Genomic DNA, 18,089 nt, shown 5'->3' on the forward strand with positions numbered 1-18,089 from the left:
TTGTAATGTGGCTGAAGCCTTTTCCAGCAGAATAGTGTGGCAGGCAGGAGCTAACCGTGGATGGGACACCAGTGGTGACACAGGTCCCAGATGCTTAATGGCCATTAATATCATGATGCACCTTCCCTTGTCAAATCCCTCAGTTCATTTCAAGACACAGTGAGCCGAGGCATAAGTGGAGACACCAAGTAAGGTTGAGAGCCCCACTGGCCTGGAAGGGCCCAGCCATTAGGAGTGCAGAGTTATCTGGCAAAGTGACTACACACAACTGAAAATGCTAACAGAGGGTTGATGTCCTAAAGGGGATACTAAAGGGGTACAAAGGATTCTAGAACTCCACTGAGTGAGCAGGCAGCACTCACCTGACCGGTAAACCAGACATTTGCTTATTTGGAATTTCTTGAACATTTCAGAGTTGAAGTGGTCAGCTAGTAGTGCCAGAGATCATCCAGTTGTAAAGCATGAGTGGCATCTTCCCTTCCCTCGAATCATTTGCCAATGTTATGGCTTCCTGCTTTGCTTCATAATTGTACATGTAGATAGGTATGAAAGGCACTATATAACATATAGACAGTATTGTATATTATAGTGCATTTCTTAGGCATGGTTGTCACATGTACTTGGTGAACTTTTTCTTTTTGTGTCCTCACTCTCACTTCAGTACAGCATGGCTGGCCTAACAGTGGCAGGCCCAGACTGGCATCAGGTGCCATCCTACCACAAATGAATCCCACAGGAGTCCTAAACAGCACAGCGGTTCAAAGTTCCATTTGCGCATTACTGTTACTTAGATGAACATAGCGGGGCTAATTGAACACGGTGAAAGCGAGAGCTTAGCTGTGATTAGCCACAACGCAGCCTCTTACTGTAAATGCCTCTGCCCGATGAGCTGCGGCTCTGGCATTTATCGCGGTGAATAGAAATGTGGTTGTCTGTGGCTCATCGCATCTCCTGTGCAAATGAAAATCTGCAGCCACACACATCCCATTTCCTTTTTAATAAGGATAATAAAAGCTCAAGCCATTTAGCTACTTAAATCCTGTAACTACAAATTAGTGTTGGCTAATCGCTCGGTTTGAAGGCAGCGGCACACATTGCTTCGCCGCATTTTTTCTTTCTCTCCCTCTCTTTTTTTTTTCCACGTATAATTCTGCACTATCATGAGAGAGGAGAAGCTCCACTCCGCTGGGGGCCACTCGATCCCTTTGGCCGAGGCCCTCTGAGGAGACTGCTGGCTCGTATTGATCTCGTCAGGGGCATTACAAGTGGCACTTGGTAATAATAATTGGGGTAGCACTGGGCACAAGGCAGGAAGCAACACAAACGGCCAATTTAGGGTCAACCTTGCCAGCGTGTCTTCAGTGAAGTGGAAGGACATGGAGAACATGCTGACTCCACATGCACAACAACCAGACGCTGGATTTGATCCCAGAATGTGAGATTTGTCGGCCAATAGCTTTTCCCACTCCAGTGTTATTATTATTATTATTACTCAAAGTATTATTATTGTTAGTATTCAGAGTATTTTCCTGGGATGGTTCCATTTTCTACCACATGTATGGAGACAAGGCCAAGCCAGAGGGCAGTTTCATGTTGTGTGTGTACTGTATATGTGTGTAGATCAGGGGTCTCCAACACGTCGCTCGCGAGCTACCAGTAGCTCGCCACCCCTTTCCTAGTAGCTGGCCAAAGGGTTAATGAATCCAACATTAATTTGAAAACTTGATTAGTCACATTAGGGGTGGGCGATCTTTCCAAAAAGTCATATCACAATCCTTTTAACACAAAATCACGATCCACAATCTGAATTGCAGTCCATCTTTTCAATGTGGCAAAATATGTGGACTCAAACTCATCAAGACCGAAGTAACTTTATTTTAAATATCAAACAAAGTTGAATTCAATTGTTCTCTCGTTTGCTAGCTAAGCGGATTTAAGGACCACACCCCGAAGCTGGCGAGTGAGTGAGGAGGGACACCACCCCCCGCCCTCGGCCCACTGTGTGTTTCTCGGTACCACAAGTGAATTCTGATACATAGTGAAATGAGGGAAGTCGCAAAAAAACAACCGGAATGTTCAAGCAAATTATAGAAAACCCCCGATCAAGATCCGTGAAGTAGTTCTCTCCTGAAAAGCGGACAGACATACAGACAGACATCCATCCATCCATTTTCCAACCCGCTGAATCCGAACACAGGGTCACGGGGGTCTGCTGGAGCCAATCAGACAGACATTGGATATTATATATTAGTAAACCTTGAAAATAATGTGCCGTTAAAGTCTCAGCATTATTGGAGCTTAGCAGAGCCTGATAACTATAAGAATCTTCACCAAGCAGCTCTGAACGTGTCTGCTTTGTTTGGGTCTCCATAGCTCTGTGAGTCTGACATGAATGTCATGAAGTCAAAGTTCAGAACAAGACGGACAGACGAACATTGAAACGACTCCATCAGAGTGAACCTCAGGGGCTCCACTCCACCACACACCTCAGTGCCAGTCATCTGACTCACTAAAACACACATCACACATGCGACTGGACCTGTGAATAAAGTGACGTGTGACAAAATGACAAAGGAATAAGTCCGATCTGTGGATTTGGAATTGCATTGTTTTGTTTTGACAGCATTCATGTTTTAATTCAGTCATGTGAGAGGCACTAGAAAGTGCAGACAGACATACAAAATGCACTTGCAGGTGAACTCAATATTTTTTGAGATGTTTTAATGCAAAATGTGAGTTGTGGACACCAAGATTTTGTAAATGTTCAGGCAAAACAAGCGCATTCAGTTTTGTTTGGGTTGAAATAAGCGATGAGAATAAACATAAGAAAACATAAGTAGCTCTCGGCCATTTTTTATTTTGTAAAAGTAGCTCTCAGGGGGAATAAGGGTTGGAGACCCCTGGTGTAGAAGTTATGGGGATCGTCTTATGGTGCATTCACATGCTCTCAGACGTCAGAAGTGCCACATGAGTGCTCGACGAACTCGGAATTACAACTCAGACAGAACTAAGCTGTGTGAATTGTCGGGAGTTGTGGCGTTAATGCTGACCTTTCACCGTAGTCAGTTAATTAAAATAAAACGTATTACCTGCTCTGCCCATAAGTGCATTTGGAGTGTGGTGATATATTCAGTACCATATTTTTATTTTGCTCTTTATTATCCCTTAAAAGTGCCATTTATCTTTAATTGTTCTTTTTTGCAGACCAAGTAACGTGAACGCAGCATCAGTGTTCAGGAATTTCCTCACTATGTGACGTTTCTAAAATGACTGCTTTCTGTGGTTTCACGCCGGTGTGTTGGTTTATATGTTTATATGTGATGGCTGGAGGCTTTCTTGTCAAGTATGTGGGATTGCAAACCATATTGCAAATTAGCAGGTGACAGGCCAGCCAGCTCCTTCAAGTCACCTCATCCTATAACCCTCCTGAACCAAGCTGCTTCATCTGCCCCGTTCTAATTTGTACAAACCACTATGGTGGGCCTGGAGGATTTTTAACAGGATTTAAATCACTTTCAGTGTAACGTGGCTCAGTCACCACGAAAAATAAACTCATTATTTTAATTTAGGGTCATAGAGGAGGGAAGCATCAGGTGCTAGTTAGAAACCGACCCTGGACAGGACGCCCTTCTATCGCAAACTAGATGTCCATATGACAGGACAGCATGCTGACGTCCATCCTCTGTGCCCAGGAGCCCACCAAGAAGGGCACAGAAAAGGAGAACCCTTAACAAAGTGAACTACAGGGAGCACAATAACATACAGTAGCTGCAAACATGCTGCACTGACTGTACAGGCCCTGAACCTCTGTATATGTGGGTGGGATGTCTCGCCCAATTTGCCCACCATGGTACCAAATCTCAGTCTTCCTTGCACCCGCAGAGCCTTTGCCACAACTCTGGTCATAATGTGGCTTTGAAACCGCATACTGTCACACTTCAGGGGTCACTACTTTTGCTATAGGGACACCAGACTATAGCCCCCCCCCCTCTAGTGGCTGTTTGTGTCCATGTGTTCCTAAGTCAATCATAAAGGGGTAGCTGCGCTGGGTAGGCACTACGTACTTCTGCCAAGGCTGCACTGATGCCTCTTTCTAATGCCTTTCTTCGGCAAGAATCACACCTTAAAGGCACACTGCCTTCTGGTGGTCTCTGTGCTCCATCACTGGCATACGCACAACTCTGTCTCCACTGTGAAGGCTCTGCCCTGCCCTTGTGCCAGCCTGGTGGTGTGCTAGCCACTAGTAAACTCTTACCAGCCAGTCAGACTTCATGTTTAATAATAGCAATGAAAAGAAGGTGAACCTTGTGGGTAGTGATGCCATCTCACAGCTTTGAGACCCCGGCTCAACCCCCAGGTGGGGCGACTTCTTTATGGAGTTTAGATGTTCTCCCCAATGGCACTCCGTAATCCACTGATGAGACCGGCACATGGGTGCCAGTCATGGCTTGGCAACTTGTTAAGAGTTTGTTTTTATTTCCTGGCACAGGGTTTATTTTTTGTCTTGTGCCGATTGCTGCCACATTATGCCTCTAACTCCATGCCATCCTATATTAGGTTAAATGGACCTAGAAAATGCAAGGGGGTGTAATGGTGGATAATAATAATAACGGTGAGGTGAATATTTCTCACTGCACAAACCTCTCCAATCAGAAGAAACACTTCATATGTGAGTCATGCGGCACGCCATGTGTGCCCACACCTACACACAGCAATCGCAGCGGCTCACTTGGCATACGCCCTCGAACTTGCATCCGATTAGTCAGGGCGCTCGAGTGCAGCCAATGAGATGATGGCATGAGCTGATTACGCATACTGAGCCTTGCCTCACACTGACTGCGGGTTCATTTCACAGGAACTGGCAAGGGCATGATGTGGCACTGGGCACCAGACAGATGATCTTGGGTATGAAGCATGCATGTTCTACTCATGTCTGTGTGATACAGAAAGACCAGCTGCCAGCATGGGACTGCCTAGCGTACAGGCTGGCATTGTGGCACAGCACTTTGAGTCCAGCTTGCTTCCCAGCTCTAAATATAGTTGGGAGTTTTCACCCACAGGTAAGGGGTAAGTGTAACTGGCAGAACACAAGTAGCCCACTCTAACTGAATGGCATGGCGGACAGATTGCTGCTCCACACTTCTTAAATGCCAGTTTCATTTCCTGCCAAAATGCCAGCTGCATGGACTTTACATGTTCTTCCCCACAGAGTCTGGGCCATTGGGTGGCTCTAAATTGTCCCAGGGTGGCGTGGTGATGTAGCAGGTGGCATTACTGTGACAAACTGTCTCATTCCTAGCTTGAGTGCTTCTGTGCACAGTATGCTGTAATTTGAAACAGTTAATCCAAGTTGCCCTGGTTAGACTAGGAGTGCCCTCTCTGTGATGTCTGCATGTTCTTCTCTCACCGGCAGAGAGATTTGGCTTTCCTCCCATAAATCCACACATGGGCTGTTGGGTTGGTTGGGGACTCTGAACTGCCCTGACATAACAGAATGTCATGTTGGCATGGCAGCAGCTTTGATTCCTATCTGGGATGTATCCTGTGTGCCATTGTGACAAAATTAGGAAGGCTTTTAGGATGACTAAAGTGGCCCACTGTGGCATGGGGGTACAATGAGTAGTGTAGGCATCTCGCCAAACTTGAACCATGGCTTGATTAGTGTGGAATTGGCATGCTCTCACTGTGCCCCTGTGGTGCGCTGTTTTCCACACACACTCAAAAGCAATATACTGGGTTAACTGGTGGCCAGGGAGGTGTTGTGGCACAGCAGGTGACATTGTGGCCCCAATGCTGTTGAACTTCAGCTCAGTTCTTAGCTGGCATGCCTTCTATGAGAAGTTTTACCATCCAAAGACACAATGTTTGAGATTGTGGAACTGGCATTTTGTAGTGCAAAGATTTGGCATCAACGTATGTAGGCTTGGCATGTTCTGGTATGTGGAGGTGGCATCTTCTAGAACATGCACTCATCATGTCCTAGTGTGTGAAGCTGGCATCAACTAGCATGTAGATTTTTCATGTTCATGTATAAGGAGTTGGTATAACATCTTCTAGTGTCCAGAGCTGGCAAGTTGTGGTGTTTGAAGTTGGCATTCCTTGGTGTGTACACTTGGCATGTTCTGTTATGTGGCACTGGCATGTTCTCCTGTGTTCATGTACAGTTCTACTCGCCTGTCCCAGCCCTTTCTATTAATTTATTTATTTGATTGATTCTTGCTCCAGGGTTGATACCCACTGTGCCCATGTTACTCCCCATGACCCTGTACTGGAATGGAAGTAGGCACACAAATGTGACCCAAGGCAGATGAGGCCAGCTTAACACTTTTTAATGTTTTTCCTAATTCTTGTTTACCCCTGTAGGTGACACCCCAAGGGTGCCGCCTATGTACACCAGCCAGCAAGCTGTGCTTCAGCTCAGATGAACTCATGCACTCGACGGGCACCAGGGGAGCACTTTGCCAATAATGGAAGCCCAGCATCCTCATATTATCCTCATCACTCATCCTAATGTCCGCGCGCTCCACAAGTGTAATTGCTTTCCAGACCAGGGGTGCAGGATGTGAGTCAGTTTCTGACAACAAGTTGATGGCACGCCTGGGCATTAGCAATGAACCAGGGCTTTGAAGAGACAGGAGGCAAACTGTTGTCAGGGGCTGATCGACGGGCATCTTCCCGATGTATGACACCCACTCCTGCCAGCTCACCAACCCCACGTGGTGTTATGGGTCAACACCAAAGCCTTAGTGAGCTCGGCTGGGCACCATACCTGACAGACTGGCACCTTTGGGTGCCCTACCTAGCGGGAAATCCTGCAGCAGGCACTATTAAAAGTGAGCATTTGTGGATTTCGTATGTTAGAGGATCCACTGTGCCATCTGCTCGCCATCCCTGCCTGGGCTAATTAGTAAGACGCATCACCTCGGAGGGGCACAGAATTTATGAGAGGCGTTTTGCAACTCATCATCTGCAGAAGACAGTCAGGCTGCATTAGACATGTCCAGCTGAACAAGTAATTAGGTCGGTTAGGTCAAGTCAGGGCTTTAAATAGCGCCAGTTTACAGATGGTGTGCATTACGGGCGCGCTGGCTCATGTCACATCTCAAGACGGGGGGCGCCACAGGCCTTCGCAGGGGGGACATTTGGAAATGACGGCCTCTTCAGCAGGCTGTGTGTAGAACGCGAGACCCTCAGGGTGGGACACACGGAAACTAAAGAAAATGAGAATGCTCACAAATACAGGGTACGGTTTTATATACTGTAGTCCCTTTCGTCAGCATAACGATAAAGTCACCACAAGATTTAAAACACTCGGGAGGAGGCGGCTTCGTCGTCTACCCGATGATTAAAATGTGTAACACATCGCACACAAGTCATTAAATATTTAGTATATATAGCGCCTTTCATAATGTGTAATTTGTAGTCTCACTAAAAATATGAAGTGCTGTAATAGTGACACTTAGGAGGAATTAGAGGCACCGGACTTGGTCATCTGCTGGAAACTTAAAATGCTCACACACTCAAATCATTATATATTTTATATAGCGCCTTTCATAATGTGTAATTTGTAGTCTCACTAAAAATATGAAGTGCTGCAATAATGACACTTAGGAGGAATTAGAGGCACCGGACTTGGTCATCTGCTGGAAAATTAAAATGCTCACACACTCAAATCATTATATATTTTATATAGCGCCTTTCATAATGAGTAATTTGTAGTTTCACTAAAATATGAAGTGCTGCAATAGTGACACTTAGGAGGAACTAAAGGAGTCTGCTTGCTATTCTACTGAAAATGCCCTCTCCATTTTACATTTAGGTCAATGCATTTTACTATATAGCGCCTTTTATCAGCATAAGGAAAAGTGTGTACAAGATGTACAGTACTACGTTAATAATGAGGGGCTGCTAACTGAAAATGAAAAATGCTCTACCAATCACACATCCGAGTCAATGAAGGTTTATATTATATAGCGTCTTTATAACGAAAACTGACTACAAGCGTTAGCATTCTTCAGTAATAACGCTCACTAGAAACTAATGAGACAGCTTGGTCTTCAACCAGAATATACAAATGTTCTAACCGTCACTCATCCAACTCAATGAACAATAGATTTATATGGCGCCTTTTATAATACCGCGATGGACTGGGGCCCTGTGCTTACTGGGATTGGCTCCAGCAACACGTGAGCGGGTGTGAAAATGACACGTCACGACCCTTCGAATGAGCAGAGTGAAGTGAAGTTTTACTGCGGTCTTTAAGGTGGTGCAACACTAATGCGCATGAGGGACTGAGGAGTGCACTTACCCATCTCACCTTTACGTCAGTGGTTTTTATTATATAGCGCCTTTCATCAGTATACTGAAAGTTTAACACCAAGATTTAAATTACTTGAAATATTAGCCAAAGAGCGTGTAAGGAGTCTTCTGCGCACTGTGAAAGTGTTATAACGTCTATTAAACGTCGAACTCGATTGGACTTGATTTATATAGCGCCTTACATTACGAGCACTTCACAGCCTAATGAATGTTTCCCTGCAGGATTTAAACCGCCGTAATGAAACAAGAAGCCCACTTGGTCTTCAACGTTAAAAATGCTACTGATCACCCGTTCACGTCAAACAATATTTGATAAATGGCCTTTATCGTTATTGCACAATTAATTGTTCCCTAGAGGATCCGCACTACTGTGACGCGTTGTTAAGGCACACAATGATCCAAAATACCTGCTTAGTCTGCCTCTCATATGTCATATAGTGCCTTTCATCACGAGCGCTGTATTGCTCAATGCACATATTAGTGCTTACGATGAATTTGATTGATTTTATGAAAATAAAAAAGCGGTAGCCATCACACATCCTATCAATTAACCATTTTATTTTATATGGTGCCTCATATCGCAACAAATGTTCGTCAGACCAAAACCACAGCTTAGTGTCGACTGGGAAATGAGGAGTGCAGTCTGGCCTGTCACTGACAATGCGCATGCGCCGCGCACCCCACGCCCAAGTCGACCAGTCTCGGTTTTATACAGTGCAGCTCATGGCGAGCGTATTTTTAACGGACATTCAAAGCAGCGCAACGCCTCGGCGAGCGGCGCTCAGCTATTAAAACAGAAAACCCGTTTAACGGTCAAGTGAAAGTCCTGCAGCTCTTCCGGCGGGGGCTAAGATTCAATGCACGCCTCGTCACATACTCGGCTTTTATATAGCGCCTTTCATCAAACATTCTCCACGGTGTAATTGCCTTTTCTTTGTAATACCTAAAGCAGTGCAGTAATTGGGTACATGCTGAACCGAGAATTCTGATTGGCGTTACCATCACTCTTCCAAATCTATGTCTTTGTATTTTCGAGCCCCTCCACAATCCCCCGTTAATCGAACGGAATGGATGAGCCGGGTTGTGGATTGCAGTATAGCGACTTTCAATTGCGCGACGAACGTGTCAGTAAAGATGAACAGCACTACAGCGAATGCCTAGTCTTCCAAATAGATGAGGGGATCTACTTCGTCCTCTCCAAAAATAGTAAGTCGGCGATTATATAGTGCCTGTCATCAAACATTCCTCATAGCGCATTACCTCGATTATTAATTAAGCTCACACTAAACTCGGGAGTCCGATTGGCGCTACCCATCACACTTTCAAGTCTGTATGTCTTTAGTTTCACACCCCCTGTAGTCCTGAAATGGATCAGTCCGTTTTGAGAATGGCAAGCTACGCATTATAGTGCCTTTCAATACAAACGCACTATACGACACAACAATGAATGCCTACTAGTCCTCGGCACTGAAGGGGGCGTCTCTCCAGTCCTGTCCAAAATCAAAATGCGCAACTCGTCACGGATCCAAGTAAAGCAGCCATTTTTATAGTGCCTTTCATCACTACATAACTCTTTAATAACAAAAGAGCTGATGACCATAAATTAGGAAGACATTCACTTAGCCGCCGCACTGAAGATGTTCTCTCATTCGCACATCGACAAGTGAATCAGTCATTCTTATGTATAGTGCCTTTCTCGGCACTGCCATTTGATCCAAAACACTGCGATTAAGGAATGAGACTCAGAACGCGCAAGACTTACACCTCATGCACCGCATGATGGAACCCCACTTTATGACACCCCCATACCCCTGCCCCACCATCGTAGACTTGAGTGTACCACCCTTTCTCACCGCAGACCAACAAACAGAGATTGGATTGTCTCGGCCCGCTTTCCTGCGACCCCCGTACCCCGTTCAGAAAGTGGGCTGCTAGTGAAGCCCCGACTTTAACCGTATTGCAGACTCGTTACAGCGACACAATTGAGAAGCCGCACACTGTCAGCTAATCGAATATCCGCCCGTGTAAATGCATGCGAGTGCGCCTCCGCATCAGTAAATACGGCCGAATTCGAAGCCGATCCAGCGCGTTAGGCGCACACTGCGGCCATTGTTCAAACTTTCGCAGGCGCTCCTTGTGGCAGACAATGCCCCATTTGTTCCAGCAGATGGCGGGTTTTGATCATCTTTAATTCGGCATGCAGATGATTAGGGGTGCAAGAGCACCTCACGCTGCTGAAGAAAATCCTCCACGTCGTTTCGTGTGCCGAAGGGCGAATTCTTCTTGTGAGTGACAGCTGCTCCTCACCGCGATCCCCCCGTCTTGTCGGACACCTGTTTCCCAACAACAAGCGCTTCACTATTCGCGAGCGCCGTTAGTCAGCCTCTCCGTTCACCATTTATTAACTGAAATGGGAAAAGCGAAATAATGTAAAACCGCGACAGAAAAAGAGGAAGAAAAAAAAAGTGCGGCACTCGTTTTTAATCCCCGATCGGGGAGTTTGCCACTACCGAGGAACGCAAGTGACGGCGATGTGATACAATTTGCACCCGCCGAAAAGGAGGACGAGTCGGCAAAGTTTTCTTACCTGATGCTGGTCACAGGCGCCTTTTACTTTGGTCCCCTCCGATTAATCATGTAGTAAAAAAAATCATAGGTGATGTCATCAAAAATTGATACCCCATGCGGACTTGGAAGAAAAAAATCAAAACTGGCTGCCCAGACTGGCTGCTTTGTCTCTTTCTCACTCTCGTTTTTTATTGGTGGACACCCGAGACGGCCAACCGAACTCACATTGACTCACACGCGCTCCAGCCGCAGGATTCGGGTGGCATGTTGGCAATAAGTGGGAACACCAACCCCCGGTATTAAGAATATTTCCCAGCCACCGACTGTTGTAAAACTACACAGTTTACGCGCTGCTCGCCCAGTATCCAATCGGGGTCGGCAGGCGGGACATGTAGGCCATATTTCTTTGTTGTGATTGGCTGAAGCGACCCGCCACGCCTACAATCTGCTGCTGCTGCTGGGAGCGAGCTGAGGCTAATGGGGTGCAGATATCTGATGGTGTGGAAGTGAGCGGCTCTGCGCCTTCGTCGGCGGGGTGGCGATGTATGCGTTACACTGTTGTGTGGCTACCCGCCCCCCGGATCACTGTGGAGAGGGGGGGCTTAATCGAGAGAGCGAAAAATCTGTCGCGAATTTTACTGCACACCTGTGAAGCCGGAGAGCGAAAAAGTGTGTGAAAAAATGCACAGCCCGGCCATTGCATAACGCCTGCGAACGGACGGGCGCTGAGGGCTTGCGGTTGACCCAGTTGCGAGACTCGAGCCACGGGAGAATGAGTGGCTGCTATTGTTGTTATTATCACCGTGACCGTCGCTGATGAATATTTCGTGATAAAACCGTTGCGTAATGAGCGCCGTGCCTTCGTGGGCGCCGCGTCTGGGTAACGAGCGGCGCTTCCACTGTTGCGGACGGCGTCGGCTTTGTGCGCCTCTGCGTCGAGACACGCAGCGGTGAACGTGAAGTCGAGCCGCCTGTGCCGTGCCGTGCCGTGTCGGTCTGCTGTGCAGTCTGGGAAGAAAAGGAACAAAATGAAAAACAAAAACTCACTGGTCCGTCTTCTCCATTTCTTACGGACAGCCGCATACCTGACACCCTCACGGATGAAACGGATTGTCTGTCTGTCATATAGTGCCTTTCTTATCTATTATATAGTGCCTTTCTTATCTTTTATGTAGTGCCCTTCTTATCGATCTATCTATACATACCATATGCTGACTGACATGTCTGTCTATCTATTAGTGTCTTTCATGTCAATTGATTATATAGTGCCTTTTAGATCTACCAGTCCACAAATACATTCATGAAGCCAAGCAATACCTGATGCCAGTCTGGGCCTGGCACTGTTAGGTCCGCCATGCTGTGCTGAAGTGAGAGTGAGGGCACATTAAGCAGAAATTCATCAAGTACTTTGTGATTGGTTATGCCTAAGAAAGGAACTATAATATAAAGTGCTGCCTGTCCGTTATATAGCGCCTTTCACATCCATCTATCTATAAGTATATGAAACAAAGCAAAGCAGGCAGCCATAACACTGGCATGGGATTCGAGAGAAGGGCAGACGCCACGAGCTCTGGCACAACTAGCTGAAATGTTCAGGAGAGACCAAATAAGCAAATGCTGAATTATGAATTAATTTTAAGTTAAAACTATCAATCGTAATTCACGGATGTGCAAAGTCGAGCTGAATTCCCATAGCAGAGCTTCCTGTGTGCCAGTCCACTGTTGTGCCCAGTGACTCTCAGCCAGGGCCGGATTTATATGAAAAGAGGCCCTAGGCTATTCCACTTATGAGGCCCTTTCACCTTCCATTTTTAAGTTTGTAAATTACATGAGAGATAATAAAATTTTGCTAACAATTTGAATGTAGGCCCCTCTTGATCTTGAGGCCCTAGGCTGAAGCCTAGTTAGCCTATAGGAAAATCTGGCCCTGCTCTCAGCGGACCAGTAAAGTTTCCAGTTACCCACCAGGCACGACATGCCAGGAGCTGCCAGTTAGGGATGCAGACAGAAGCTGCATGGCAGCAGCAGAGCCAACCACTTAAATAAGCGAAAACAGGAAAAACAAACCGTGGAGTTAGGAGGCGAGTTAGAAGACATGACAAATATAAGTAAGCCATACAGTGGTGTGAAAAACTATTTGCCCCCTTCCTGATTTCTTATTCTTTTGCATGTTTGTCACACAAAATGTTTCTGATCATCAAACACATTTAACCATTAGTCAAATATAAACACAAGTAAACACAAAATGCAGTTTTTAAATGATGGTGTTTATTATTTAGGGAGAAAAAAAATCCAAACCTACATGGCCCTGTGTGAAAAAGTAATTGCCCCCTTGTTAAAAAATAACCTAACTGTGGTGTATCACACCTGAGTTCAATTTCCGTAGCCACCCCCAGGCCTGATTACTGCCATACCTGTTTCAATCAAGAAATCACTTAAATAGGAGCTGCCTGACACAGAGAAGTAGACCAAAAGCACCTCAAAAGCTAGACATCATGCCAAGATCCAAAGAAATTCAGGAACAAATGAGAACAGAAGTAATTGAGATCTATCAGTCTGGTAAAGGTTATAAAGCCATTTCTAAAGCTTTGGGACTCCAGCGAACCACAGTGAGAGCCATTATCCACAAATGGCAAAAACATGGAACAGTGGTGAACCTTCCCAGGAGTGGCCGGCCGACCAAAATTACCCCAAGAGCGCAGAGACGACTCATCCGAGAGGTCACAAAAGACCCCAGGACAACGTCTAAAGAACTGCAGGCCTCACTTGCCTCAATTAAGGTCAGTGTTCACGACTCCACCATAAGAAAGAGACTGGGCAAAAACGGCCTGCATGGCAGATTTCCAAGACGCAAACCACTGTTAAGCAAAAAGAACATTAGGGCTCGTCTCAATTTTGCTAAGAAACATCTCAATGATTGCCAAGACTTTTGGGAAAATACCTTGTGGACTGATGAGTCAAAAGTTGAACTTTTTGGAAGGCAAGTGTCCCGTTACATCTGGCGTAAAAGGAACACAGCATTTCAGAAAAAGAACATCATACCAACAGTAAAATATGGTGGTGGTAGTGTGATGGTCTGGGGTTGTTTTGCTGTTTCAGGACCTGGAAGGCTTGCTGTGATAGATGGAACCATGAATTCTACTGTCTACCAAAAAATCCTGAAGGAGAATGTCCGGCCATCTGTTCGTCAACTCAAGCTGAAGCGATCTTGGGTGCTGCAACAGGACAATGACCCAAAACACACCAGCAAATCCACCTCTGAATGGCTGAAGAAAAACAAAATGAAGACTTTGGAGTGGCCTAGTCAAAGTCCTGACCTGAATCCAATTGAGATGCTATGGCATGACCTTAAAAAGGCGGTTCATGCTAGAAAACCCTCAAATAAAGCTGAATTACAACAATTTTGCAAAGACGAGTGGGCCAAAATTCCTCCAGAGCGCCGTAAAAGACTCATTGCAAGTTATCGCAAACCCTTGATTGCAGTTATTGCTGCTAAGGGTGGCCCAACCAGTTATTAGGTTCAGGGGGCAATTACTTTTTCACACAGGGCCATGTAGGTTTGGATTTTTTTTTCTCCCTAAATAACAAAAACCATCATTTAAAAACTGCATTTTGTGTTTACTTGTGTTATATTTGACTAATGGTTAAATGTGTTTGATGATCAGAAACATTTTGTGTGACAAACATGCAAAAGAATAAGAAATCAGGAAGGGGGCAAATAGTTTTTCACACCACTGTAAGTGAACATCCTTTATGTTGCATTGCTGATTTGAGACTGGCGTCCGATTCCTGACTTGTGCCCAGTGGTGTCACGAAGCTCAGGTGGTCTCGTCCGCCTTGAGAGTTTATTGCAGCGGCGCGTCTGTACAGCAGCAGTCCTGTGTGTGCCTCTCTGTCTGTCTTTTACCGTATATAGCGCCTTTCTGTCTGTTTCTGGCCACAGCTCCACACAAACTGCGGGATTTCCAAGGCACGCGGAGGACGAGAGTTCAGGACAAAAGCTGCGGTTCCTCAATTCCAGGACTTCTCAGGAGTTGGTGTGGCCATCTGCCTAAAAACGCAGCGCTTGACGTCTGAAGACCGATGATCCACCAATCAAAGCCCAGTATTTGCTTAGGGCCCGCCCTCTCGGTTTTCATTTCATTGCGTTGTTCATGTGCTTGTGCCGTCATTGACACAAATAGATGTGCAAAGAAATGAGCAACAAAAAGATGTTTGACTGCGCGTGAAATGATTTGTGCTCACGATTCATGTTTGTTTTTATCTATTGCTACATTTCATCGTACCGTTTATTTATTTGCGTGTATTTATTTATTTTGGTGAGAGCCCTTCCTCCATTGCCGAGGAGCTTCATTTCTTTGAGCTCGGCCAGGTAAAGCTCACGCTCCTACCGCACGCACACCACAAGTCTTCATTTTGGTGTGGACCCTTACGTTGTTCATTCTTTCGTGTTCGTTGACTTGTGGAAGCCCCCCGAGACGCCCCAGCAGTTTACGCACACCGGCTGTCACTCACATATGGGGTCTCACGTGCCGCTTTTACGGTAATCGTCACACAGACTCGTTGTGTCGAACGCGGGCAGGTGACGGGACTCGCTGGTCACATCGCCAGTGCTGATGTTGTAGGGCACCTTACCACAGGTTCATGCTTTAGCCGTATTACGGGGTCTCTACTGTCAGTGAAGGTAGTTTTCTCATCCTGGACCAGCTTTGTGATTTAACTCTGACAGTTGACGCTGCGAGCACATGCCACCTCACCCGCGCTGCCAGGTCAGGTAAGGCAGTGTTGTGTTTTCTGTCACTTTTATGTGGTGACCAGGGGAGGCTGGATCTGAATGCCTCGACAAGCTGTTCCAAGATGGCGAAGTGCCTGCCTGTGTCACCTAGAGCCACGGTTTTCAAACTTTTTTGAACAAGGACCAGTAAACTGAAGTGCCACACTGTCAATGAATCGTTAATTTACGCCCGTGTTGTTTTGCAGAAAAAGTCACTATAATCACTATAATGACTATAATTATGACGTTAAAGTGATATTAAACTGATTAAGGAAATGGGTGCCCACGCTAATAAAAGCCGGCTTGGAGTCTTCCACACATTTACAGTAGTATACTTCTACTATATATGATTATATGCAGCATATTGGCATTCTAGCAACATCGATTTGTGGAAAATAAAGGACCACACGAGTACCACTTGGCATGACTTGAAGTACCACCAGTGGTACGCATACCACAGTTTTAAAGACCGTGGACCTAGAGAGCCGGACACCCCAGTGCCCTCCAGAGGTTCAAGTCCTATCTGACTGGTAGACAAGAGTTTGGTAGTCTTGGTAACGGCGCCAGTCACACAAGGAGCTCCTCAGGGCTCAGTCCTCGGCCCTCTGCTCTTCTGTATCTTTATGCTTCCCCTTGGCCATATCATTCATAGCTTTGGGACATTTTTATGCAGATGACACTCAAAACTCTATTTCAATGTCAAAAGTGGAACTTCATCAAAGTTTTCTCAGCTCACAACTTGCCTCAGTGAAATTAAAACCTGGATGGAGCAGAACTCTTTAAAATTAAATTGCAACAAATCTGAACTCCTGCAAACTGACACTAAAGCACAACTTAAGAAAATGAGGTCCTTCTCAGTCACTCTTGACCTTCTCCTGATGCAAGGAACATTGGTGTCATTTTTGATTCCTCCCTCTCTTATTCCGCCCATATAAATCACATTAACAAACTTTCGTACTTTCACCTCCGTAACATATCCCGTGTTCGCTCATTCCTCTCCTTTTCTAATGCTGAGAAACTCGTCCTGCTTTTATCACGTCCCATATAGATTATTGTAACTCGCTGCTGGCAGGTGTCCCTTCTAATCTTCTATCACAGCTCCGGCTGATTCAAAACTCTGCTGCAAGAGTCCTGACACAAACCAACAACAGCGAGCACATCACAACCATCCTGATTCGCCTTCACTGGCTCCCTGTGTCTTACAGGATTGAATATCACATTCTGTTAATGACCTACAAAGCTTTAAGTGGCCTCACACCGGACTACGTCAGTGACCTTCTCCATCGCTCTGCTCCTGTTTGCCTAATAAGGTCCTCTGATTCTGGCTATCTTGCTGTGGCCCACACTAACCTGCACTCTGTGGGTGACAGCAGGGCCTTCAGCTCCATAGCACCCAGACTTTGGAATGACATCCCGAAATTAATGAGATCAGCGGACTCCATTCATTCTTTTAAAACTCATCTGTTCAGGAAGGCGTCTAACTTAACTCAACATTCTGCCCTTTCTTTCAGTTTACCTCTCTGTCCAGGTGCTAAGGATCATGTGTGTGTCTGATATCACAAATTAGGTTATTCTTTTAGTGTTGAATTTAGTGTTTTATTGTCCTTTATTCTATTTAATGCTTTGTTATCTGTTTCATTGTTCTATTCAGAAAAACACTTGTATCCAATGTCACAGATACACTGCTGTTATTTCTAAGACTCTGTGAAGCGCCTTGAGCATGGGAAAGGCGCTATATACATAAAATGTATTATTATTATTTACCAGCCATGTTACTTTATCGTCAGCAGCCCCCCAAAACACACACACACACACGTTCAGTTTCACACAGATCTTTCCATTTGTCACCGATGTCACTGCTTACAGGTGACGTGGCCTCCTCAGGATCACATTGTGGTTTAATGGCAGGGACTTGCTGTCCGATGCCTAATCTTTATTTTTACGTAGCCCCTTTTTGTTTTGAAGACCACCTAACTTTACGTGTGTAATGTAATCTGTGAGCCGCTCGCTCCGTGCCACACAGACACAGACCTGATTAGTTCTGTGACTTTAAATAGTGCCATTCTATAGTTAACTAGCACTTTATATCATGCCATCCCACAGTAACTGGCCATTCTGTGATTTTCCGCAGTGGATGCCACTTTGCCGGGCAGAGACCTGAACTCTCGGCCGGTTGTCCCCACTAAGTGACATTCACTAACTGAGCTCCTTCTTACGTGAGCGGAGATGACTTTATATAGCGCCTTTTGTGTAGTGACGGCCACTTTATTAGGCACTAAGTTGGCGCCTCTCTTCACTGGCATGGACTCAGTAAGGTGTGGAGAGGGCGCCATGGAGATGCCAGCCAGTGTGCTCAGAAGCTCATGGTGGGCCTGCTTGTTCTGCAAAGCTCCTTCCAGCACATCTCAGAAGCTTTTATTTGGATGGA

General features: G+C 45.8%; 1 protein-coding gene across 1 annotated transcript in view; it reads right to left on the minus strand.

Annotated features, from left to right (window-relative positions):
• Positions 1-11,217, minus strand: part of cacng6b (calcium channel, voltage-dependent, gamma subunit 6b) — a 67,228-nt gene extending 56,011 nt beyond the window's left edge. The window contains 1 exon segment of the mRNA XM_028821353.2: positions 10,907-11,217. The gene's annotated coding sequence lies outside the window, so the exon portion shown is untranslated.
• Positions 11,218-18,089: the final 6,872 nt, after the last annotated feature.

This window comes from Erpetoichthys calabaricus, chromosome 16 (genome assembly GCF_900747795.2).
Source record: "Erpetoichthys calabaricus chromosome 16, fErpCal1.3, whole genome shotgun sequence".
Lineage (NCBI taxonomy): Eukaryota > Metazoa > Chordata > Cladistia > Polypteriformes > Polypteridae > Erpetoichthys > Erpetoichthys calabaricus.